General features: G+C 35.6%; 1 long non-coding RNA gene across 1 annotated transcript in view; it reads left to right on the top strand.

The window, feature by feature from the left end:
• The window catches only part of LOC149086737 (uncharacterized), a 76,794-nt gene extending 57,101 nt beyond the window's left edge, over positions 1 to 19,693 (top strand). The window contains exon 3 of the long non-coding RNA XR_016192566.1: positions 19,540 to 19,693. This is a non-coding gene — a long non-coding RNA (uncharacterized LOC149086737). The remainder of the gene's footprint in view (positions 1 to 19,539) is intronic.
• The last annotated feature ends 6,539 nt before the right edge of the window (positions 19,694 to 26,232 follow it).

Genomic DNA, 26,232 nt, shown 5'->3' with positions numbered 1-26,232 from the left:
AAGACCTAGTGGAAGTTCTTAATTAGAGGTATGCTCTAATTATGAGCTCTTAGCTCTCTTTCTCTGAGAAACACAGAAAAGGGCGATAAGAGAGGCTGATGTGAGTGTTGTTACCATGGGAAGGATGTGGGAGCAACGAAAGTAAACACACCAGAGGAAAAGCAAAGGAATTACAAGGATTCGTTGAGAAAAATACATTTTTTTTATCACTATTTGTGTCATTGTCTTGAAGAAAACAAAATAATCCATTAGGAAATGAAGAAAACTTTCCTTCACTTTGGATTAAAGTCGTGAATACAAGTTTCTCTTGTAAGAGAATATTCTCGATTTTTTTCATGTACAAGTCACATCCACACACATGTAAGCAATAACAATATCTGAATTGAAAATTTGCATAAATATTCTATGAAAAATTCATGAAATGTCAAAGTTTGTTCTTTAATTATGTGCATATATTCAACTTGAAACACTAAAAAAAGCATAGTTTCTAGTTTCATTGTGGTGTTTTGTTATTTAAACATTTTCTGTAATACTTCAACTTGAATTAATATTATAATAATTTAAATTTTTTGTTATTAAACAGAAGAAAACATTTATTCACGGAAGGAAAATAAATATTACGGGCAGTATCATATCGAAATTAAAAATATTATATTCGGGGAGTCCAATTTTTATGTAAGATTCAGAAAGAATTTTGAAGTTCTTTTTATGAATGGTTGAGAAAGAAGACCATTTAATAAAATACGCATTGCAAAATTGAAATATTTTTAATTAAATTTCCATTTTTCTATTGTATTATAACTTCTATCTCCATTGAAATTTTCGAAGTTTTATAAACGTAATTTCCCCGAATCCGACGCTTTTTTTCCCCATTATTAATACCTACGTAATTATCTATCGTAACAGCCCGAAATAAAATCTAGTGATGCAGCAAGAAAGTAAAAACGAAGTTGTCAAAAATTGCTTGAAGTTCTTTAATTAATGCATGCAAAACCTGGAATATTTTGAAAAACTCCCCGGTTTAATTAGGACTGGAGAAAATATCCTGCCATCTTATCACCCTGTTTATAGGTGTATACATGTATATCTTTTCATCAAGAATCGCACGGTTATAACCCTGTGCTTTTGAAAGAAAAGCCCCCCCCCCCTGCTTATAAAATTGGGCAGTGGAAAAGTGGGGGAGGGGGGGGGGAGGGTGGCCCAACCAACCAACGTTTCAAGTATAGTGACACGAACAGATCCTCATAGGACTCTGTCGACAGTAGATTAGCTCCTTCGGGTTGGAAAAGAACAGGAAGGCGGAGTTTGGAACCTTCTTAGTAAGAAGATATCTGTCCATGACAGCCGCTATACAACATGTTAAGGCAAGTGAGTAGTAAGAAAGAGAGCGAAAGTCTTAGAAAATGAAGGAGAGAGAGAAAGTAAGAAAAAAAAAATTAAATAAATAAGTAAATATATAAAAAGAAAAAAAATTATCCGTGTTGACTAGAACAACGGGAAAAAGTAGAGAAAGGCGCAATGTTATCTTGACAGCAAAGGATAACAGCAACCGGGTTTTGAAAGACGTCAGAACCGGGAAACGGGAGATTAAGTTTAGACAGTTTTAATAACGCGGTTGAAATGTTGAAGATGGTCTTGTACGAATCCTTTCCATGGAGGAGAGGCGCGTCTTGTGTTTTCTCCCTCCCGTTTTTTCTTATTTTTACTTTTTTTTTTTTAAAGATGAACGTCTTGAAGAAAGAGAAGAAGAAAAAAAAAAATCTTATAAGAGATGTAGAGAGATGAAGAAAATGAACATATTCATGCAAATTTTTAACCGATGAGAATTTCGCTTTCTTCTCACAAATTCATCAGAGAGATAGAGATGCTTTCTATTATAATAAATTATTGTAAACGCTTATTCGTTTTTTGTTGTATTATGTGAAGAGGTAGGTGGCTGAAGTTTTTCCCCCCACGTTCTTCTCTTTTATTAGAATTGTTTTACTTATTATTTTCGTTTAAATATCGACAGAAAATTTTATCTAAAAGAATATGTTGCCATTTAATTTATACTTCTCTCTGCGTGAAATTTAGTTTAGATTGGCTATAAAGTATTTGCTGAGTGAATATGATGGAGGAAAATCAAACTTTTAATTGAAATTAAATTTCTGCAATTCATTTAAAGTAGCTCCCCCAGTCGCGAGCGTTGCTTGTACACACCATAAAAAGAAGAGCACTCTTACGGCAAGTTTAATATACGAATGCATGAAATGACGATGATTTCAATCTTTGAATGCAATCCTTCCAAGTTTTTTAATTGGAACATTGATCAAGTGCTCGCGAGTTCGAAATCGGACACGAGCATCGAGCACTCTGGGACTGTACTACCTGCTCATGCTTATTCTTATCCGATCCGAATTATAAGCATTGGTTCATAAGCATGACAATAAGAATAATGCGAAAAACGATACCAAGGAATTATTCTTAGGCTCACTCCTTAACGTCAAGTGACGTGAAAGAGGGAAAATCAAAGAAATCGCTTTATACACAGGGAAAAGCGATTTTTCCCTTTGGCGGATCGACCACTGACCAATCAAAATTGAGCTTGGGATATACAACTACTACTATACATTTACTGAATTTTTTGTTCAGCGACGGTGGCAACGCAATTCATTTTTAATGCACGTGCAGAACGTTTGTTGTTGTTTTCTTTTCACATTCTTTAACGTCTAAAATGGATGGTGTTAGCGGCTATCGGCTAGATACTTTTTTTTCCATTGTTTTTAATGGGGAGGATGGAAAATAAAAGGAGTATATGAAGAGTTATTTCTATAATTAAAATATATTTTTCTCTCTCAGCGTGTAAATATTATATTCAGAAGGATATTTCAGCATTCTAATTAATTTGTTGAGAGTTCTTTAACCCGCTCGCGCGCGCGTACTTCATAAGAAACTACCAAAATCACATTGGAATAAAAATGTATTGTTGTCCTCCATTGCCTATTTTGATGGACGTGGGTGATTATTACTTTGCTTCATTAATTTTAGATATATATGTATATAATTTTATGATAATATAATTATATCGAGAAATATACCGTGAAAAAAAATCTTGAAAAGACGCGAAAAAATATAGCTGTAGAGGGAGTTATCGTTATATGGAGTATCGTTGTAGCGAGGTTCCACTGTATACTACACTTGGATTTCTAATTGAATCCATCCAATCAATTCTAAAAAGCCGACGAAATTGCATAGTTTTCTTTCAAGGAAAAACATCACTTAAGTCATCGTAATAAATTTCAAAATAAATTTTTTATTTTTCGTATTTTCTACTCGCCATCGCGAGTAGAAAATACGATCATCCGATGCTTAAGAAGTGGGTCTCCCCTATCCTTAGCGTCATCCGAATATTCGGAGAAATACGATGCTTGTTTTCGGAGGGAGAATGCCGCTAGTACGGAAATTTCCCTTTCATGCTTATATTGTCATAATCGGCGTGGATACGGATCGGATTCTTGATAAGCATGAAGAGATAGTACAGCCCCTGGGTACTTCAGGGAGCACCGTGGTGCTCGCAAGCATCGGGTTGAAGATACCTGATTTAAAGTAATGAATAATTATGCAGAATTTGCTGATTTTTGTAATGGTTATCTGGATCAGTGTTTCTCAACCTTTATCAGAATTATTGAATTGAACTTAATCAAAAATAAATTTATATGGTGAACAAAAATTTTAAAAATAAGATCGATATCAAGAACCCTGGTCCCTGATCCAGAAAATGGGTGATCATCTTCTTCCCGGGAGCCGGATTATATGGGGCCCGTGTCATGGGGCCCGTGGGTGAAGATGACTTTGGCTATATGGACAACTCTGCTGGATCCTGGAAGTATAGCCACATTTTTCCCCTCACCATATTTCACTTGTCGGAAGCTTTATTTCTTCACAGCTCTCTGTGGCCCCTTCACCACTTGCCGTGGCTCCCGTTTCACCTGATTTTCTCCCGCGGCGCCCTTAAAATATCTTAAGACCACAAGGGGATTATACGACCCCAGGTTGAGAACCACTGATCTAGATTTTGTTACCAATATTCGAGTCTCCACATAATGAAGACATCCGTTCTCTGTATCAAAGAATTCACTGTAAATAAATTCGTTATCGATAAATGTTATATTTCCTCTCACAAATTAATCACAGCATGGCCGGAACTAGAGGAGGAAAGGGAGAGGGCGCAACTACCCCAGTAGGCAGTTTTAGATTGGAACACAGAACACAGTTACAAAACTATCGAATTTCAAAGATGTGGGAGCGGGCGGCAAAATTTCTAGTTACGGCCCCTGCACAAGAGATAAAGATGCTTTCTATTATAATAAATTATTTCAAACACTTATTCGTTTTTTCTCCCCACATTCCTCTCTTTTATAAGTACAGTCGAATCCTGTTATAACGAACTCCAAGAGACCGAAGAAATCCCTTCGTTATAACGATATTTCGTTATAAAAGAATTCCAGTTTCTTTTTCATTGTTCCTATGTAAACTTATCTAGGGGATTAGAAACGTGTTCGTTAAAACGAGATTTTCGTTACATCGGTATTCGTTAAAGCGGGGTTCAACTGTATTTGTTTTATGTATATATTTTCGTATTACTATCGACATTAATATCAACATGTCATTTAATAAGGTGGGGGAGGGCTCCCCGTGAGTAAATTTTTTTTTAGATTGGCTATACTATTTGTTTTAATAGCATGCTGAAAATCAAAATTTTAATTAAGAAAATTTAAGTATTTTCAAAGTATTATAATTAAGTATAATTAAGTATTTTTTTTAAAGTTAAATTTCTGTAATTTATGCAAAGTGATGAATAATTATGCAAAATTTGCTGATTTTTGTATTAATAATCTAAATCAAGAGTGCCCCCACTTTTGAAGAGTGCGGGCCACTTCATTGGTTAAAAACACGCCGCTGGCCACATACTGTAGGTGATCTGGGAAAAGCCCCCTAGGTCACTTGAGTGATCTGTGAATGTGCCGTGGGCCACTTGAGTGATCTTTGAATGTGCCGTGGGCCACTTAAGTTATCGGTCAATGTGCCGTGGGCCACTTAAGTGATCTGGGGATGTGCCCCAAGTTACTTAAGTGATCTGTAAATGTGCGCGGTTTGCTTAAGTAAAGTAAGAATGCGTTGCGAGCCATTGAAATTTCTGACGAGCTACACTAGATTCCTTAAAGCGATCTGGGAATGCGGCGTGGGTCATTTAAGTGATCTAGACCAGCGTCCCAGGCCACTCAAGTGATCTGTGGATGTGTCGGGGGCTACTTAAGTGGTCTGGGAACGTTCCTCCGAACTCTTAAGGGTTCTGGTATTGTGCTGCTTAGTTCATTTTTATAAAATTGAGTTTGATGTCACGGGCCACCTTAGATGACTCCGAGTGCTACGTTTGGCCCGCGGGCCATAGGTTCAGCATGTATGATCTAAATCATAAATCATGTTGTTGCGTATAGTCGGATCACCATATAATGAAGACACTCGTTCTATCGAAGCATTAACTGTAAATAAATTCGTTATCGATAAATAATTTTGAATGGGGGGGGGGGGAGAATAAAAATGTAAAAATTTTGTAATTTAGAAAATATTCGTGGCATAGAAGTTTCTTTGAATGGAGAACATTCTGAACAGTAATCTCTATTCCTTGGGTTTCCAACTGGTGTTCCGTGGCAGTTTCTTTGGGGTTCCGCATGATTAAGCACCACGGAACCCTTACAAATCCCGGAGAGCTTTCAAAGAAGAAAACTGTCTTGTTACTGATATTCGCAAAGCTGATGTTTGCATTGAATTTTAACGGGATAGTGTTGTTTTTAAAAAAAAAATCCAGATCACTTGAAGAATTACCCTAGAGAATGTGGGAGCACGTGAGTGACCAAAAGAATGACCTGATCAGCGAGAACGGAAACATCGACCTAGAGGGTGTGAAAGCATGTGAACGACCGAAAGATAGTGCCACATGGACATATTTACGCTATGGGAGGGAGGGGAGGCCAAGGGGCCATTCAAGTATTACGTAAGCAGATTTTCAGCCATTTTTGACCCCCCCCCCCTTGTCAAGAAAAGTCAGCAAAACACTGACCCCCTCCTCGCTGTCAGCAAAATTTCGTCAGCAGCTTAGAATATTTCATATCTTCAAAAAGGGGTGGTTGATGACGTAAGTAACCTCCAAACCCCCTCATCATCAGAAGTCAGCAAATTGGAAACCCCCCCCCCCGATGCTGACGTAATACTTGAATGACCCCTAATTTGTGAGAACGGAAGTCTCTTATGTGCTGATATTCTGATGTTTCAGCCCTATAGAAATATCCTCTACATAGTTTGACTAAATAGTCATGTATGGTTTCTATGTTCAAATCCTTCGTTATGCCAAGATTTCTGATGTATCATTGTGGCCCCGGTACATCACCGAAGTATTTTATTTTGTTTTACTTGTAATTGTTTGATGACAGAAGGTTTCGCTGTGGAAAAGCATGGTGCTGCATAGTACATAACTGGTCTAATGACTGACTTGTACATAATGGTTTTGTTTTTGAGGCAAGTCCTGCAGCCTTAACGGCTCGAACTTTAGCCTCATGAATGTGAGCTTTGAAACTGAGTTTTTTATCCACAATGATACCAAGATATTTTTTCTGAGACTTGGATTGTAATATGGTGTGCCCCACTGTGATAGTGGTGTTCGGCTGGATTTGCCTTCTTGCAAACCATATAAGTTACATTTGCTCTCGTTTAAGACCACTGCATGTAGCGATCTCGACCCTTCGGACCATTTCTTGTAAGTTCCTCAGAGCTTGCTGAGGATGCCGTAAGGATTTTCGAGTCATCAGCATAAGAAGCTGATTCCTTTTTGTGGAGCCGGAAACTGAAAATAGATGCCTTTAATAAGCGTTATTGATACTGACAACGAAATGCCCTATCGCTGACGTAACTCAAATGGAAATGAAACATTATATAAAATTGCATTTTGCGTCTAATACAAATATCATTTTACTGTAGACAAACATTAACTGTTAAAGATTTGGAGCAAAGTTAACAATTTAGGTAATATATACATATATACATTATTTTTCATAAAATATTTTATAATATCATATAATATTCATTTTTTTCATGAAGTACATCAATTGAAAACTAGTCACCTGAATCATAACAGTTGTGTTTTTTATTTAATAGGTGGCAGAGAAAAGGGGTTCTAGTTAAAGGATGTTTCTCAATATAATACATACTGTATTGTATAGTTATTTTCTAAAAGGGATATTTTTTGTCTGGTGAAATTTTAATTTACCCGTTTGTTGGTTATGGAAAAAAGTAACTAACAACGGTATTATTTTCTTCATAATTAATAAGTTTAAAAAATATGCACGTTTAGAATCTGGGATATGACTAAGAATGATAATGCTTCCGTGTACATACATTTTTGCTGCGCAGAAATAAATTTCCCTGTATTGTATAAGGTAGTATGTTATTACTTTGAGATTCTATGCGCAGAGAAACAGGTCAATGCAGGAAAAATAAAAGACATTATGCCCTCGTCTGAAAGGAAACATAGTTAGAGGGCACATTTCATGTAGGAATAATTTTTTTCCTTTCCTCGAGAGTGTATCTGTGCTCGTCATGCACCCCCCCCCCCCTCCTCCATAATGGTACCAGCCAGGTCCCAGTGTGAAAAAACCGACAACTCAGATGAACACTATAATTCAATGATTAGCATCGTGATTAATTCAAGTATTTTCATGATTATTTAAAGCACATGCCAGAGTTCTTGCACGAGAGCTCTGGTGATTTTTATAATAAAAGCTCTTGATTCGTTAATATGCCTCCAATAGGATGACAGGGCTCTAACCTCTTAAGTCTCAACCATGAGTTCAATCGGGAACGGCGAAAACCCCCTAAACAAGGGAGCCAGGTCCCCTTTTATAAGGGGGTGTTCGCGGGGGTTGTCCCGGGTGGTGGAATCATGTTATCCCCGGGCGGCGAAAATCCTAGTTACGGCCCTGCTCTGCAATGTACGTCTATGCAATATAAATGTATGCCTGTATTCAGGATGTATTTAAAAATTATACCTTGAGCATTGTTGAACCAGACTCGCCCCACTTTACATCTCACAGAGATATCGAAGCGTTCCCGAAGGGTGGGTGTTTCCGAAAATTTATTAAATAATAACAAAATAAATGAAAAAAATCAAACACAAAAATCATACAGAATTATAAAACTATACAGAAAAAAAGTTGCAAAAAAAGGTATTTATTTTAGAAATTATACCGTGTTGATAATTTTAAATGCTATATAAACTACGTTTTCACGGTTAGGCAACTGCATTAGAGTTTTCTATAATGGCGATTCTCAAATCCACCCGTATTTTTATAACTCAGATTGGACATTAAAGATTGGTCTATTTAAGATTCAAATGGTCCTTAATTTTGCAGAAAATCCGAAAGGAAAAGAGAAAAATTCGATAATATGAACTTTAATAATCATTTTAAAATTAGGATCGAAACTTTAGCTTAATATTCATAAGACAAATGCAAATTTCAGCATTATCTCCCTCTATAATTGAAATTTGAAAATTTTGAACGTGCTTAATAGGTTTTCATCGGACTCTGGTCCTTTTCCAGCTAGAAAAGCGGAATTCCCGCAATTACAGCATCATTAACGGTTTATCACGGGAGAGAAAGGGAATCTTCCTCTCTCTCTCTCTCATTCCTTTGTAAAATACCTACCATATTCCATTGAAAAGTAGGAGAGAGAGAAACGTTAAATGTTTTCGGATAAGCAATGGTAGAGCTGAATAGTTCTGGGGAGAAGTCGTATTCTCTATGCATGAGAGAGAAAAGGTTTTCTCTCTGATTCAAACTAAAACGTTTTAATTGCTGTAATCGTTTCTTGATTCAGTTTCAACGGATAAATGAATTAGAATGGACGCTCTTGCCATTATTGAATTTTCCCGCGATTTTTACTGTAATGCCCCTCGTCGAGGGAAGGGAAACAAAAGCGAAATCTGCTTAGAAACGCAATAAAATTTTCCCTCATTTTAAATTTTAGCAAGAGATAGCCATATAAATGGAAACGCGTACTTAAACGCTTACAAAGGGAGTATGGATTTCTCTCATTCTGTAGGGTTTTTTTCTTTTTTTAAATGTCTTGTGTGTTTCTGTACCCGATGATTAAGCATTATGGTTGATAATAACATAGTATCCATTCTTTTGCAATGAATGAATGAATCTTCGATAAAGATTCGAATGCGTTTTTGTGTGTGTGTGTGTATGGAAGATGCCATTAAAAGTGTACTCCTATTATATTCTTTGAAATTTCGATGATTGCTCGATAAAATTAGGGGTCTGGAATATTAAGATGGTTATCTTGTATTTCTTTTAGAACGTTCTCATCTAAAAAACACTCGTAGAATTCAAAAACGAATCGCATTCATAATTTTATTGAACTCCCATGTTTTCATTGCATTTTAGGTCATTCGACTATTTTGACTGAAATACTGGTTAGTTATAAACATAAAATTAAATTAAAATTACAAATGCACATGTAAATTCATTTCTGAGGTAATATAGGAATTATTGAGATAAAAGTGTAGCCTTTATGCTATTAAACTACATAACTGGATGTACGCGGTGCAATTAATAAAATTACTTCTTACATTAGAGCAGCGGTTCAAAATCTTTCTTTTTAGGTCATGCACCACAAAAACCTCTCTGAAATCCTGATGTCCCCTTGTCAAAGCCGTAACTAGAACTTTTGTCAAGAGGGGTACCCCCCTCCGTATGAAAATTCTTATTTCCACGACAAAGTTTTTTTTTTTTTATGTACAAACTTTTTGCTTTACATCCTTAAATTTTGCAATCAGGGAGCTTTGCCCCCCCTCCCAGTTTTGTCTCTTTCCCCCATTTCTTGTAATTCTTGTTATTCAAAAAGTAGTCCTATTCCCGATGAAGGAGCCAAAAGTTATTTACTTAGTTAAAAGCAGCGGTTCTTAACCACAGGGTCCTTAGAGAGACTTCAGGGGGGGGGGGGTCCGTCAGCTTGGATGAGATAACAATTAATACATTGTTTTTACATTGCTACATACAGAATATTGTTTTGCAAAGGGGTCCGTAGCTTGCGTATTTCTTCTTTTTATTAGCACGGAGGGCCCGTGGACTCCATCTTACTGGCACAAATTGTCAGTGGAACAAAAAACGTTTAAGCAACTTTTTTTAAACCACTTCCAAAGATAATACTGAGAGAAAAATTAAAAGAAGGAATCATCAAAAGAAATTGTTTGAAAAGTACAAATCTGAAATAAATGGTAGAGGGTTCCAAGTCTTAACAAATAAAGGGGAGGAATACTCATTCTCATATTGCCTCCCTAAAAAATCGAATTGAGGTTCTCCCTCCCCCCAGGATCCGCGACGCACATTTCGAGAGAAAAACTGCGTGAGAAAAACATTTCAGAATTAAATACTCATTCAAGAGAAGATTACGTGTACAGGGATTTTCTCATAACTGATTATAAGCAGGTCAGATTTTGCACCGTCTAAACCAGGGGTTTACGAATTCCTTGTGCGGCGGGGGGGGGGGTGTCTTTGGAGAGGTTTCAAGAGATCCGTGAGATTGGATGAGAAAGCAATTAAAACTTATAAAACGTACATTCAATTATAACAATAAATTACTAAAAAAATATTAATTACAAACAGTGAAAACTTATTTTTTTTAAATATTTTTTTTATATATATATATTACTGCCAAAGTTGGCCTGGCCAATATCCAAAATTTGGGCTTTCGCCGGGCTTTAGCCGTCCCCAATATATCGATCTCTATACACCCTATACGGATCCCTATAATTCGGGTCATCGCCGCGTGGGCGTATTTTTTTTGTGATAAGTATGGCCTTTTATATTTAGCCACAGTTAACCATAATTATTATGGTTATCTATAGCTACCCTGGCCATCAAAGGAATCTGAATATCTTTATCTTAGTGATGCATATATAGAGATGTATAGGGATCGACATATGGGGTGTCAGCCAAAGGTTGAATTTCGGACATTGGCCACTTCGTCAACTTCGAGCTTTCACAGTAACATATATAGCAAGCTGAATAATATTATGCAAAGTTATCCGTGGCCTTCATCTTATTATCACGGGGGAGGCGGAGGGGGGAGGGGGGTCCCTGGCCTTCGTCTCATTAGCCCAAACCATCCGTGGAACACAAAAAAATAAGAATCCCCCCCCCCCCCGATTTAAGGTGAACGTGAATTTGAAGCCATTACCTTATCACAATATTTTTTTAAAAGACAAAATTTGAGGCCTAGAGAGAATCAATTATTCAATTTTCTCGAGAACATGTCGCGTTACTATGATTGTGTGTGATTAGCCATAAGGAAAAAAAGTAACTAAACAGATTATACATTTTACAATAAATCAAGCCATCAGTAAAAATTCACAATTTTTAGACAATTAAAAAAAAAAACGCTAGGTTTTTACTCAATTCGAAGTCTGAATTCTTACGAGTGACTACGTAATTTACGAAATCAGAATGCATCAACGATAGAAAAAAAAATTCCATTCAAGGGAATTTAAAAATCGGGAGAACGTATTAAGAAAAATTCAAGTTGATTTTTCTCTCTGGTGGATAGAGAAGATGTGCAAAAAAAAAAAAAAAATGGAAAGAGAATAATCAAAGAAGAAGAAAGTTGGAGGTGTACCGAACCACGATTTTATTCCTGCCCAGTACTTATGATGAAAGGCCTTGGGCTCGCGCCCCACCGGGCTCATTCAAAAAAAAAAAAACAACTAAAATTCCAGGTTTCTTCTACTTTTTTCTCTCTCCATACATAGCCTATCACTCTCTTTCTCTAAAAAAAAAAAAAATCATGAGCAACCCGAAACAACTGGTGTCACTGAACATAACCCTGTTATTAGGAAGGGCAAGGCTCCAGATAGAGTGTAGTCGGAGTGGCTGTAAAAAAAAAAAATACACAGGAAAAAAACAAGAAAACCTAAAAAAGAAAATCTTTTTTTTTTTAGGAATAACTAAGGTTTAGAAGTAAAAAAAAAAATAAAAAATTGTGTGTGAATGAAGAACTTTTCCACTCAACGCACGGCAGAACAAGTCTAACGATAGTTCTAAGGGGCGTTGAAGAACTTTTGCTGGGGTTTCGCCTTTGGGTTTTTTTTTCCGAGAAGACTACAGAAATGGCAAAAAAATAAAAAAAAATTACAGGGTTCTATAGCCTATCGTTTTCCTCATCTCCTCTGGAGCTTGTCGACTGGAATTTTCTTTTGGCAGCCGGTGATCCTCAATCTAGTTTTTTTTTTCCAACCCAACTCTCTATACATACGTAGAAATTTTTTTTCACTATATAGTGTATTCTCTTCTCTCAGTACATCCTTTTTCTCCTTATTTATTTTTTTTTTTTTTTACTTCTATCTCTGTAGTTACTTTGTAAGAGAAGCGCCGGTTTTATCTCTACGCCAATGAATTTCGAGCGGTTTGAGAGGTCAGTGACGTTTAAATGACGGGTTTCGAGGTCCGAGGGGACTTACGATTGGCCGGTAGGTAACCGCGGAAATAGATCTCACTACAGAGTGGCCAATGCTAAATAATGATATACATTTATTGACGGAACCTTCAAATTTCCTGCAGAAATCTTTGCCCACTTTTTTATTTTTATTTTCTTTGCTTTCTTTACGTAAAAGGAAAAAAAAAAACTTTGATGATTCATTGGTGGTTTTTTTTTTTATTTACCTCCTGTTAAAATACCTATTTGCGGTGGTTCAAGGATATTAATGTTTGCGTTCATTAAATTATGATAATGTTAGTTTGATGGTAATAATTTTGCATGAGAGGACAATGGTCCAGCATTTGTGTTTATAATTATGTTATGAATTTGCGTCGATGGTTATTTTTTTCGTCGAGGAGAAATGCATATTAATCAAAATGTTTTGTCGTGAATAAAGCTAGAAAAAGCTGTTCTGATGTTGCTGAATCCTTTAGGCCGGGACTGTCCATCCCCCGGACAACTTCTGGCCCAATGAGAAATTTTAACCAATAAAAATGAATGATTGATATTTTCTATGCTATCCCGGGTGAATTTTGATTTAATTTTTTTTTTTTTCGTCACTAAAGATAGAGCGCTCAACCTTTTGATGAGTGGGAGCTGCATTTACTGGTTTCGTAACTATTCGAGAGAGCCACTTGAATGACTTTTTGTCATTCAAGTATTACGTCAGCATCGATGGAGGGGGGTTCCGCTTTGCTGACTTTTGATGACAAGGGGGGGAGGGGGGTTTAGATAATTCTTACGTCATCAACCATCCTTTATGAAAATATGAAATATTGTTAATGACATCTTACTCGGTGCGCCAAAAACGAGAAAAACCTTTCAATAGTTTGTGGGCACTTGAAGTAGCATCCCCCCACATTGATAAGTGCCCTACAGTGCCACTTTAGTGATCTCCAAATGTTTTGCTGATCCAAGTGATCTTGAAATGTGTCCGGGCCGCTTAAGTGCTCTGGAATTGTGCCACACATCACTCAAGTGATTCGTAATTCGTAATTAACCACGGATCACTTAAGTAATCTGGGAATGTTCCGAGGGTAACTTGAGTGATGTAGAACGACACTGGGGACCACTTAAGTGCTATAAAAGTGTCCCACATGTCCCTCAAGGGATCTCTAAATGTGCCAGGGATCATTTAAGTGTTCTGTAACTGTGTCGCGAGTTACTTAGGTGATCTTTGAATGTGAAAGTGATCTTTGAGGCCTACTTCAGTGATCTGAAAATGTGCCACGGGCCACTTAAATGCTCTGAAATTGTGCCACGGGTCATTTAAGCGATTCGTAAATGTGCCGCTCAGTTCATTTTTACAAAATTAGGTTTGAGGGAGATCAAGCCACATCAGACAACCTTCAGGGCCGCATTTGGTCTGCGGGTCAATATTTGGCTTAAGGGGTGGGTCACAATGAATTTCTTAAAGAGAAATTCTGAGTTCTTACTCTTCAAATAGCATTGAAATTAACAAAAATCGATTATAATAACATATATATATATATATATATATATATATAAAGGTATTCTTTCGAAATTTTAATTTCTTTTAAAAATATTTTTTGTATTAAAAAATATTTTTTTACAGCAAAAAAAGTGACTGCCTGTCTTTAAATGATGAATTTCATAAAATCATAAAAGAAAATTTGAATTTTATGTGTTCATTTGAAAGTTGCAGTTATTCTAGAATTCCCAAATCTGTTTCATTTGCATCTCTACGATCACTACAAGCAAAGTTCACTACAAGCAAAGTTATTGCCAATTAAGTGAATAATTTGATGCACTCAGTCTGAAAATTGTATCTTAGATTGCGTTTTCTTCAAGGATGTGTTTTTTTTTTCTGATTATTCACTTTATGAAAAACCTAATTTCTCAAGCATTTTTCAAAATATCTCCATGAAACTTTCCCCCCACTGTATTATAAGCAGTTCTGGGTGTGCAATAAACTAGAAACTAAGCGATGTGTTTTTGAAACTTTTTCTATTTACATTATTTTGAATTGAGAATATCAAGCATTTTTAACGAAAATAACTTTTTTTTCACGTAAACAATGATATCTCATAATGTTTCCACAGTGCTCTAAAACTTTTTGTTCATTGCACAGAACAATGTCGGAGAAAATGTGACATGAAATTATTTTTTTCCCTTTGAAATGAACCTGAAAATTATATGCTAAGACGAATTAAAGTCGGTTGAGGCCCCATTCGCAGAAGAAGATACTGGGATACTGAAATTAGAAAAAAGTGTAAAGTATGGGGTATTTGCGGGCCCTTCAGAAGTCGAAGCAGCCCGGTGCTCCCGCTATTAAATCCGCCTCTGATTATGTGCATATATTTTGTTTATCATTATTATTATTATTTTGTACCATAAATATATTTCTGAAGTCAGTGGTTGCAGAGATATAAATGGTTACAGGATATATATCCTCTGAGCAAACAACTTGGAACAGCCTGTATGTTAGGCTGTATCAAATTAATAATCAATAAGTTATAAAGTAATGTTGTTTTATATTGTTTTTAAAGCTATGTATAGTAAGTAGTCTACGTATGTGGAGTTCACGAACTGTTCCACAAGGCGATATTCTTTTATATTTAATTTTTTTTCTCTCTCACCCAGACAGCTGGGAAATAGAAGTTAATGAAACGTAGAAATTTTTCTCACATCCTGTTTTTGTGTACAAGTGTGTCTGTTATTGTTGTTGTTATTGTCCTTGATTTTACATGGGAAATCAGCAAAACTTTACCAAAAATTTAGGATTATAGGTCTCAGAAAAGTAAAAAAATTCGAAATTCTTCGAAATCAAATGCAAAATACCTTTCTTATTTGAGATCAAATGAAATAGGTATTTCAGATTCATTTAGTTAATCAATTCATTATTAGCCTATTTTTTTTCTTAGTTTTTGAAACTATTCTAACATAAATTTAGGACTTTTTGTGAATTTCTCTCAGAAGTGTTATAATTTAAATAAAAATTAATTTGGTATTCCATTATAAGATACAAAAATTATATTTATAATTTATTCAACATTGATTGATTTTTCCACGGAAACAGACTTTTTCTAATTTAAAGATTCACGCGTCTTATAGGCACGAGAAAGAGGGCGCTTCAGTCGATCCAGAATTTTATATTGTCATGTTAAAATATTTTTTGTAGTGTTTTTTTTTACCGTCACACGCCGTTTCTCACCATTGCGTTTTTGGTTTTCGCTTTAATGATATGATATTAGTGTAAACTCCAAATAAATTATATGAATATACCTGTACTACTAGACAATAGCCGACTACAGCTTTCTAGGATATCAATTGAGATTTTGTACTGAACTCGGGTCATACTTGACTAGTTACGTAAGACCTTAAATTTTGTTTCTCTTTTTTTTTTTTTTTTTTTGCAAAGATGTAAAAAATGATCGTAACATAGTTTTACGACCATAGCGTTTATCTTGATGTATGATCTTTCTTGTAGTTTCAAGCTTGTGTTCAGGCATACATACACGCTCAAAATTATTTTTTCTTTTTACTTAAAAATACTGCTTTTCTTAATCCCAAGCCGAATACATATTTTTATCCTTCATTACAACTTTTCTTTTTTGACGAATCTAGGTGGGCAAAACAAAATGTACAGCTGCGTGGCAAAAAAGAACCGTCCCCAAAAAATAAAAAATACACGCGGTTTTTTTTGAGAGGACAGGTCTATTATCAAATTACGTAGGTCCATGCTTATTTCCCTACATTTTACATGTAAATGTATTTCCTCTGTTTTGGGTGAAAAGATGTGCATAACCACCACTTTAACAGTAGTTCAAACATTAAATGCGGTAGAAATATCTACAAGTAGGTCGAACTTTTCCATTAATGGATGAAAAATCCAGTAGCCATATATTTTTGTTTTTATGACTCTAAACGTAAATCGATGTGAGCTTCCGGCAAAACTACAAATTATTTCGAGAATTGCGCCTATAATTTTGGTACGAATCTAAAAATACATCTGAACATTTTTCTTCTTGTTAAGGTTATGATCTCCCATTTCTTATGCAACTTTATGTAACCACATAGTAATTTATTATTCATTTACATATCGTTGTGCGTTTCACAAGTAAAATTGGCAGCCTTTAATTATCCATTTAATGTGTATCATCAGTATGCAACATACGAATGCAACGTGAGTGTTGTTGAAGAGGATGAAGAACTCGAGAGCACAGAATTAAGTGCAAGCATTGAGCACTATTCAGTGTTTAGGCGAAAGTGCCGTTAGGTTTGCGACCAAGAAGTTAAAAGCGCCTGCTGTAGAATGTTTGGCAAGAACTGTATTACCATATTGAGAACAGGGATTGACATGATTTACACAAAATTTACAATTTAGTACAAATATCAGTTGAGAGACATGCTACAAAGTCATACAAATAATTTTCATATATCTGTAATACAATGAACTCCCATCATTGATGACCCCCCCCCCCACCCCAAAAAAAAAAAATTACATGCTCATAAAAGGTAATCCACAGTCAATAGAAATATAAGAATGGAATTTCTTCCATATTGATAAATAATGGAACTTTGGACTAAAACAGTGGGCTATTCAATTTTACCAGAAACGCAAAAAAGCTATACATCAAATGAGTATTGAATATTCATGTTATTATGCGTTTCCGTATGTATTTCTATTGTTCCACTCGTTTTTTTTTTTTTTTTTTGTAGTTTGTTGTATTTAATTTGTTATCTGTCTGCTTTTTCTCATTTCTAAATGATGAAAAAATTATAGGCTCCAATATCTAAAACATATTTGCAGAAATGTAATGAAAACATTTAAAAAGTGATATTGAAAATCAAAATTATATATACATGTACTACTTTATTACCTTTAAAAAGAGGCATGAAGAGATATTTATTTTCAATAAGTGACATCGAGAGTTTCTTTTGATTTGTTCTGCACTTCTTATTCAGGTAAATTATGAATCAATTCGATCTTACCCATTGCAACATTATACTGATTTTTATTATCAGTTTACATATCTGAAAATCATGTAATGATAGTTGCACTTTCTGCTGTAGGCAAAAAATACTATGAATCATGCTTAAGTATTGTATAGACCAGCGGTTCTCAACCGGTGCTCCCTGGGGCCCTTGGGGCTCCGTGGCCTCGAGGATAATAAAATAAATCAATAAATTTGATAACCAAGCAAAAAAAAGTGGCTTAAAGGGTACCGCCATATAAATAATATACTAAAAAGGGCTCTTCGAGTTATGTATGGCTCCGCCATAGAAATTATACACTGAAAAGGGCTCCCTAGTCAGAAAAGGTTGAGAACCGCTGGTATAGACGTTTGGTTTTTTTCCACTACATTCATTTTTAGTTGTTTTTTTTGTCGCAAAAAATTATGTTTTTATAATGTGTGTGAGTGTGTTTTTTTTATTATACGTTCAGTAATATGTATTTGTGTTCATTACTATTCATTATAAATTTACAATAAATTAGTATGGGTGGGTCTCTTGATCCCTTGGCATTTTTTCTTTTCGCATTTTGAATTTTAGCAAGAAATGAAATAAATAACGTAAACAATTGAAATTGTAAATGACAACAATATCATGACTTTTACATGAAAATTCCAATTTTCGTAAAGTTAAAAACAAGATAGAATTTTCATAGTTTTGAAAAAATACAAAATGATCGAGAAGAAAAAATATCTAGAATCTTATTTCGCTGAAAAGAAAAAGATTTTAATGCAAACATATCGCTTTCTAGATAAATTGAACAATCTTGGGAGTCAAGGGTAAAAAATAAATAAGTTCGGTAATATCATATACGCGCACTTCCGAGTAATTCGAGCAATGTATTGCAAGGGCAAGGTATATCACTGTGTACGCAATAACGAGTGCTCATTGTATGTAAAATTCCCACGTGTAATTCGCATGTGAAAATTGCGTTCACCAACAACGAAATCAAGGAATGGAATAGGTTTTTCGTCATATTTTTTTTTAGAAATACACAATTTTGATGCTTATCAACGAATTTATACGATATTTAAACATCTTTAAAAATTATATATTTTACAAATTAATTTATAAAAATATTTATTTCTATCCCTACTTCTGTGAAAAGAAGCTGTAGATAATACGCATCGGTGTATAAACCCCCACAGGTATTAATTTAGACGTTTTGAATGTTAATCCACTGATTTTACGCCAAAAGTTAAAGTAATCATTTATTTACAAAATCTTGAAAGTTCCTATTTCTTTGGTACCTATCTTATGTGGGGTGATTACTTAATTCCCCTTGGCATACTTCCAATTAGGAAAAAACATCAAAATAACGTGTAGAACTCAGACACGTCATTCATGTTGCAAGGGGTTTCATAGTCATCAAAACAAAACAAATTAACTTTTTATACGAAAAAAAGTTAATTTCTGTCCTCAAAAACCCGATTAGAAAGTTGCTTTGTCCCCCCTCCCCTCCTGGGGCCAACAAAAAAACTTCCACGTTTCTAAGTGCAATATTCGCAGAGGTATTTTTGAATTCAGAAATCAGAGGAAGGTTGGGAAAGAACAGCATAAAAATACGGTACAGCACATATAAAGAAAGAAGCGTTGTCCGTTACTTTTTCTGTGCTTTTCCACCTTTCCTCAGATTTTTGAAATCAAATATCTCAGTGAATATTACACTTAGGGACGTGTAATTTTTATTTTTCATTTTTGTTGGCCTCGGGACAGTTGCAAAAACAAATTTAGTTAGATTTTTCAACACATGGTGTCCGTATAAAAACTTAATTTTTATTCCAATAACTGTACGACCCCTTGCAACATGAATGGCGTATTTGAGTTCTATACGTTATTTGGATATTTTTTCTAACTGGAAGTAGGCTTCTAGGATTAATAGTTTGCTAGTAAAATGCGGCAATAGGAATTAAGTAACCACTCTGTATGGTATAAATTAAATTCAGGAATAGTCGGGTAATATAAAATGTCACATTTTCTCTCTGCTTTCAGGTACGGCCTCCAAGTGGAACAGTGATATACCTACAACGTCAAAATGACTCCATGATGCTATAGAGTCAGTGGCACTCGTTTGCCACCATCATCACGGCTGCTATAGGAAAAAATTTGTTTTTCCCAATTCCAAAAAATTTACTGCGGCAAGTTTACAAAGGTGCTTATTAATTATTTGAAATGTACCCAATAATTTTAAACTAGAGCACAAGTGTTTTATTTTATGCTGATGCTAATTTATGTGTTATGCTCATTTTTAGATTCTGATTTTCTCCAGTTGGATCAAACGCTGTTTTTTTCTCACAGATGGTGGGTCGGGTAATATGGGATATTTTAAGTATCATCTGAGTTAGGCTAGAATATTTCTTCAAAATGGAAATTTTAGTAAAATAGAAGAGGAAAGATCTAGAAATAATATATGTCCTGTTCTCTGTGGGCACACTTTGACTGTTTCGGGGAAAAATATGACTCTTGTAAATGGACTATAACACCATTGCATCATCAACTACAAAACAAACGATGAAATTTTCATTTTTCTTTGCCATAAACTCATTAAATCCTGCTTTTGATGTGAATTCAAATTAGTTTTCTTCATTTCCAACCCCCCCCCCCCCCCTCCCATTCCATATTACATAGGTAAAGGATTTTTCTTAATGCCCTTTTTTCCTCTAAGTTATAAAACTTATTTTTAAATACACTGCACCATGCTTCAAATTAGAATGTGAGAAAAAATAGAAGTGTTTATTCCATATTACCCGAACGTACCTACTACAGTCGTACATCAACTTTTCGAAATCCAGTTCAACGAATTGTTCGGTTTAACGAAATTTTTTAATAAAATTCTGGTGAATATAGATGCCAAACTCCTATTTAACGAATAAAAAACCTCGATACAACGAATATATATTTTTTTACCTTTCCAAAAATTTTTTTTTACTTCTCGTCACTCAAAACCACAATCCAAAGATTTTACTTCCCAGGAATTTAACTTCAGCCTTTTTTTTAGAGATAAACAAAAAAAGAGAGAACATGAATCTGTTTTTTTATTGAGTCGTTCAATCCATTCAGAGTGTACGAGGGAAGGTTTCGGCAATCGATATAACACCAATGCCATAAAACATTGTGTTGTCCACACATGTTTAGTTTTTCAAAACAAGAATACAGTTGCTTTAAATTTGTGCTCTGTCTTGACAAGTAAAGAATGGCGGGTCATATGAGGAGAAAACTTTTCCAATTAGCGAAAAAGGAATTTTGACAGAATTTTATAAAAATGGTGGACATATCAAAGAAACTTCTATCAAGCAACTTTTCCATGCACCCTGACTTTATTCTTAAGTTTATGCGGGTATTTTTTTTTTCAATTGTTGTCAGAAATAAGTTGCAACAGCAACTCCCAAAGGAAGTACTTTTTAAAATTTTCCGTTTCGAGTGTTTTTATCTTCCTTTCTTTTTTTTCAAACCGAGCACAGCTACGATCTATCGCCGTGGGCAATGTATTACCGAGTGAGTTGTGTCGGAAGCGTGAGTACGTATATACCTAATAGTCTGAGTGCGTATATAGTGTTGTGTCTGATTTTTCAGTGTTGCCATCTATATTTCAGAAGTGAAGTGCTTATGCTCCTGATCAATTTGACCTCGATTTAACGATTTCCTTGATTCAGCGAATAAAATTATCGCTTTCTTCCGATTCATTTAATCGGGGTTCGACTGTATATTTTTTCCGATTTCACTAGACTAACGTTAACAAGACACACACGACTGTCTCTCTCCAATACATGTCTCTTCCATTCCAATGAGAAAACTTCAAGATAAAAAAAAAAGAACAAACTCAAAATGTAAAATTCCAAGTAAAATATAAAAAAAAACGGAGGAAACATAAGGGGGGAAAAACCGTCCGGGATTTCTCTTGTCCCTATTTTCATAAAACTACGCTCACAAAAATCAGAGCCAGCAAGCACATTGCAGGCAACAAACAACAGGAAGAAAAACCACGGTTAAAAATTTGAATTTCTAAAAAGGCTACAGAATTTAGAAAAGGATGGATACGGAGAAGGAATGGGTCCCGGAATACACACACACACACAAGCAAGAGGAGAGATAGAAAAAAAAAAAAAAAAAGGCGGTAGGAAAGGGACGTGTGCGGTGGATATATACCGGCTGTGTATGTGCGGAAAGGAAGCTATCTCGGAACTCAAAGAATTGATTTTTCTGGCCCTGTCAGCAGCAAAAGAAAGTAAAAGATTAAAATAAAATATATAAAAAAAAAGTAGGATCCAAGGGAGGGTAGACAAAGTGAATCCCATTCATCATAGTCGTCCTCCGCTAATAAATCCCGCTATCATGCTTTGGTGCCCCTGTCCTATCGCCATCTTTCTACCCTTGGTCGCACCGTCCACTGATCTGTCTCTTTCAGAGCTGGAAAAAGACACTGAGATAGAGGTAGGCAATAGGATGAGCAAAAAAAAATTGTTCCCTTTGATCTTTTTTTTTTTTTAAATAGTAATAACAAAAAGAGACTTCAATTTGTCGTGCAAGAAAAAGAAATGAAATATATATATATATATTTTTTTTTTATTGTAGGGAGAGATGTTTTGTTCCGACATTTTCTCTTACGATTCAAAGCGTTTCATGATCTTTTACTGAAGAAAAGTTCCTGAAGTTTTCTTTCTTTTTTCCCCGCCGACTTGCCAATGAATTGATATTATCGATAGTGTTGTATTTACACGTATTACACTCGATAAATAAATGAAAATACGTTCGTCTGTATTCGAGGTTGTGATGAATACATTCTATGTAAAAAATGCTCTCTTCTCACTGGAGTGGGTCTATTTATTCACTACTACTAAACTACACGTGCACCTCGTCCATATTCCTCTACGGAACTTCTAACGAATCAGTACATGCTGGTATGTGCGTGTCCGTGTTTTGAAGCTAACGTCGTCAAGTTTGTTTCTGTGTTACGATTGTTATGTGCAGTGCTGTCATCTGCTGTTAATTTTTCCAATTATGAGTGAAGTGTAATGATTGGAGATTTTACCGTTGTAGGCCTTTTGCTCTCTGCGGTGAGACTTTTTAGTAGGGAAATCGGCTATTTATTCACTGGAAAATTCAAGTTCTGGACTCTATATATTTCAGATGTAATATTTAATTTTTTTTCTCTGATCTCCAACGTTCAACCTCGTTATCCTTTACGATCCTGTGTATATTTGAATAGGCCTATACTTGACAAATACATGATCAAAAACCCAATTTAACTATTTTATTAATTTTCTCAATTTTTTTCTTTTTTTTTTTTATATTTTAGAAAGTATGCATTTTAGTGTCATTTCTTTGCAAAGTACGGCTACACATAAGTGCAATATCTTTTTTTTATCTAGAAAGAACTGATTCCTTGTTAGGTGGCATTTTGTGAGAGCTGCTGAAATTTTACATGTTCAGAGATTTATAAAATTGCACCAAATTGAGGGAATTCGGAATAAAAGAATTCAAGGAGAAACACGTACACACAACTATTCATCTTTGCTAACCTCTTCACACCTGAGCTAAAACATTAAAAGAAATTTGTTTTTGATTGATTCGTGTTTGTTGTATGTCAAAACACCCTTTAAAAAAAGAAAAAACTAATTAACTAACTAATTAATTTGGAGTACACATATGTGTGTGTATTTCCGGTCTAAACTTGTAAAAGAAATCATTAAAAACCATTTAAAACCGTTAAATGGTTTTGAGGAGATTGGTTTATTGTGGTTTTCAACTTCAAGGCGCGAATGCGAGCCGATCTCCCTTTTAAAAAGTCTCGCCACAGAGAGCAACAGACCTACAAACAGTGCAAATTGTAATTCAATCATAACACATCACTCACTTCACTTCTGAAATATAGATGGAAGCACTGAAAAATCAAACACAACACTACATACACACTCTGTTAGGTACACACACACACAGTTACACTTCCGGCACAACTCACTAGGTAGTAAATCGCCCATAGATGGTGATAGACCTGAGTTGTGCTCGGTTTGAAAGAAAGGATTTAGAGATGTTAAAAGAGATTTTATCTGTTTTCAGATAAAACTAAAACCAAGATTTATACCCTTTAACTAGTCATTTAAGCCAATTAAAAATGCTCTCTAGTTAAGTAAATTGCTGTGTTTATGTATTGCTTGAACTAAAAATATGCTAACAGCACCAAGTTTCCATGCATTTTTGTAAAAAAAAATCAAATACAACAATAAGAAATTTAGCTTAGTGTAAATCACTAAACCCGGTGTGTAAAATGCTGTGCATTTTGTTTTAATGTCGGTATTTTTTCCGAATTTCAGCCGGTGAAAAGTAAGAAGGAAAATGTGTTACAATGAGAATTGGGTCTGCAAAATATCTGAGCTTGCCATTGTTAAAATATAAAGCTTTTGAGAAGGTCAGATATCTCGTCAATGCCTCTGAGAGGGTTAAGGCTGCGGGGGAATCTCGACACATTTCAGCGGAACATTAACAGTGCCGTAACACTGGTTGGGAATAACCGCCCAGAAAAAGATCTCTCTCAGCACATAATTTTGGAAGATATGACAGAATAATACGCAGTACATAATAATGTAAAGGCGATAAGTATTTACATTAAATTATTTTTTCATCCAAGTTCACGGAACTCCTTGAATTTTTTTAAGGATCTCCGAAGAGGCCCGCGTGGACCCTTGGTTAAGTAACCTTTGATATCTGTTATGGTTTTCGAAAGTTGGCCGCGAAAGGCCCTTAAATCTCAGAAAAAAGAGAAAGGAATCGCAGCACAAAGCAGAAATTAGAGTTAAAATACAGGGCGAACCTTCGGTGTAAATCAGGGAATCCTTGGTTCCTTGCCCAATTATTCCTAGAAATGCTGATTTAAAAGCAAGCAGCCCTCAACTGGCACCCTTAGGAGTTTGAAATGTCACACTGCTCTCCTGCTTGATCTGGAGGGTGGTACTCCTAAATTGCAAGCACACACTAGTTGGTCATCACAGCCCTATGGGGTCCTATACGAGCCCTGTTACTGCATTCAATGTAATTCCATCCCCAAAATTTCTCGTTCTACCCCCGATTATGAGATCATGGCAAAGCATTAACTATCAATTACTGATTTTAGACCAAAAGTATACATATTATATACCCCCATTTACAATGTCACGACAATATATGCAACTGCAGTAATTAATGTATTTACGTATTTAAATTGTTAACTTTTTTTAGATTTGAAATTTTTTATTTTTAATGAATATCAACGAATGCGACCGAATGATAAGTGTTTTCCTTCTGAATATAACGCAAAATTAACAAGCTTAATTTGTTGCTATTTTCGCCGAGAGATGGCGCTGGCGCTAATATCCGTATTCATTAGTACGAAATCCAATCGATGTCATTATTTCCGCCTTTCTTGCCTGTATTTGCGAGAAAACAACATGAGGATGAGATTAGTCCTAAGCAACTGCCGTCTTAACGTATGGATCCACCCCGCTCTGCACTTGACGCCTCAAGTGCAGAGCGGGGGAGGCGTTTCATGATAGTGAAATTTTCGAGAATAAGCATGTAAATTGGCAATCGGGTAATTTTAAATTTTAGCCAGGTAGTTGGCCACAGAAATTTTTATTTTCAAGGGGGAGAGAGGGGGGGACTAGCTTGACTTCAGCCCGGGATGTTTCTTGTCTTTTTTTTTTTTTTTTGATTTTTTACACTACGAATTCTCTGCAGTGGGGTCCGTGAAAAATCCGAACACGGGTCCACCAATGATACTAGCTTAAAGGCACTGCCACAGTATCTGCAGGTCATGGGGGGGGGGGGTGGCTTATGATACTGATAAAAGGCCCTTTTTACTATTTTTCGCCCGCTTTGTTTTGGAATCTACACTCACTGAAATTTACGAAAAATCCAAAAACGTAACCCTTACTACGCAAAAAAATGTTTGGGTCAGTGTAAGGACATCTTAACATCATCATGGGGCCCAACCGGGTGCCTCATACTGCAGAAGGGGCCTGCTTGCTTCATGACAATGACATTTGGTACATGGATATTCGAGAGTAAGTGCTGTATGTAAATTGCGAAGTGAGCACTTGAAACTGGGTAGGGCTTCAGAGCACTAATTTCTGCAGGGCTTTTTCACCTGTAACCTCCTTAATATATACCAAACCGACTGCTTGATACATTCTACGCAATCGATTCACAAAAAAGCATGCATCTTGAAAAACCGGATGTTATTACAAGGGTATATATTTCAGTTCCTGGAAATTCTATGGCATAGTTAGTATATACACACAGCACAGCTTGCAGGTTCAGAATGCCTCCCACTGAAAAACAGACTCCCTTCGTCACAGAAGATCGAAAAAACAAAAAATGTTCATCCTCAACGAGGGAGGAACTTAAAAAAGTGACAAGTTCTGCCAAGATATCTTCACTAAAGGGTCGCGACCTGTCACACAGACGTCTTCCTAAAATATTTTAGGCACAGTTAAAGAGTAGGAGGCCCACCGAGAGAAACAGACCTACCCATACTAGGCAATAATCGGTGACACAGAACGAAACCACAGCTGTCTTATAAGAGAAAGGAAGCAAGCGTTCCCTAATGGGTACTGTACAGGTCACGGAACGTGTCTTCTTATATTGCCTGCCTGAACATGCTTCGGTCACCACACAGATGATACATTCGCTCCTCTCCACCTTCATGTTCCA

This window comes from Pholcus phalangioides, unplaced genomic scaffold (genome assembly GCF_987345545.1).
Source record: "Pholcus phalangioides strain wild (caught in Gottingen) unplaced genomic scaffold, Ppha-v1.0 ptg000004l_1, whole genome shotgun sequence".
Taxonomy (NCBI): Eukaryota; Metazoa; Arthropoda; class Arachnida; order Araneae; family Pholcidae; genus Pholcus; species Pholcus phalangioides.
Note: the sequence above shows the minus strand (reverse complement) of the source record. Positions and strands in the feature narration are given on the sequence as shown.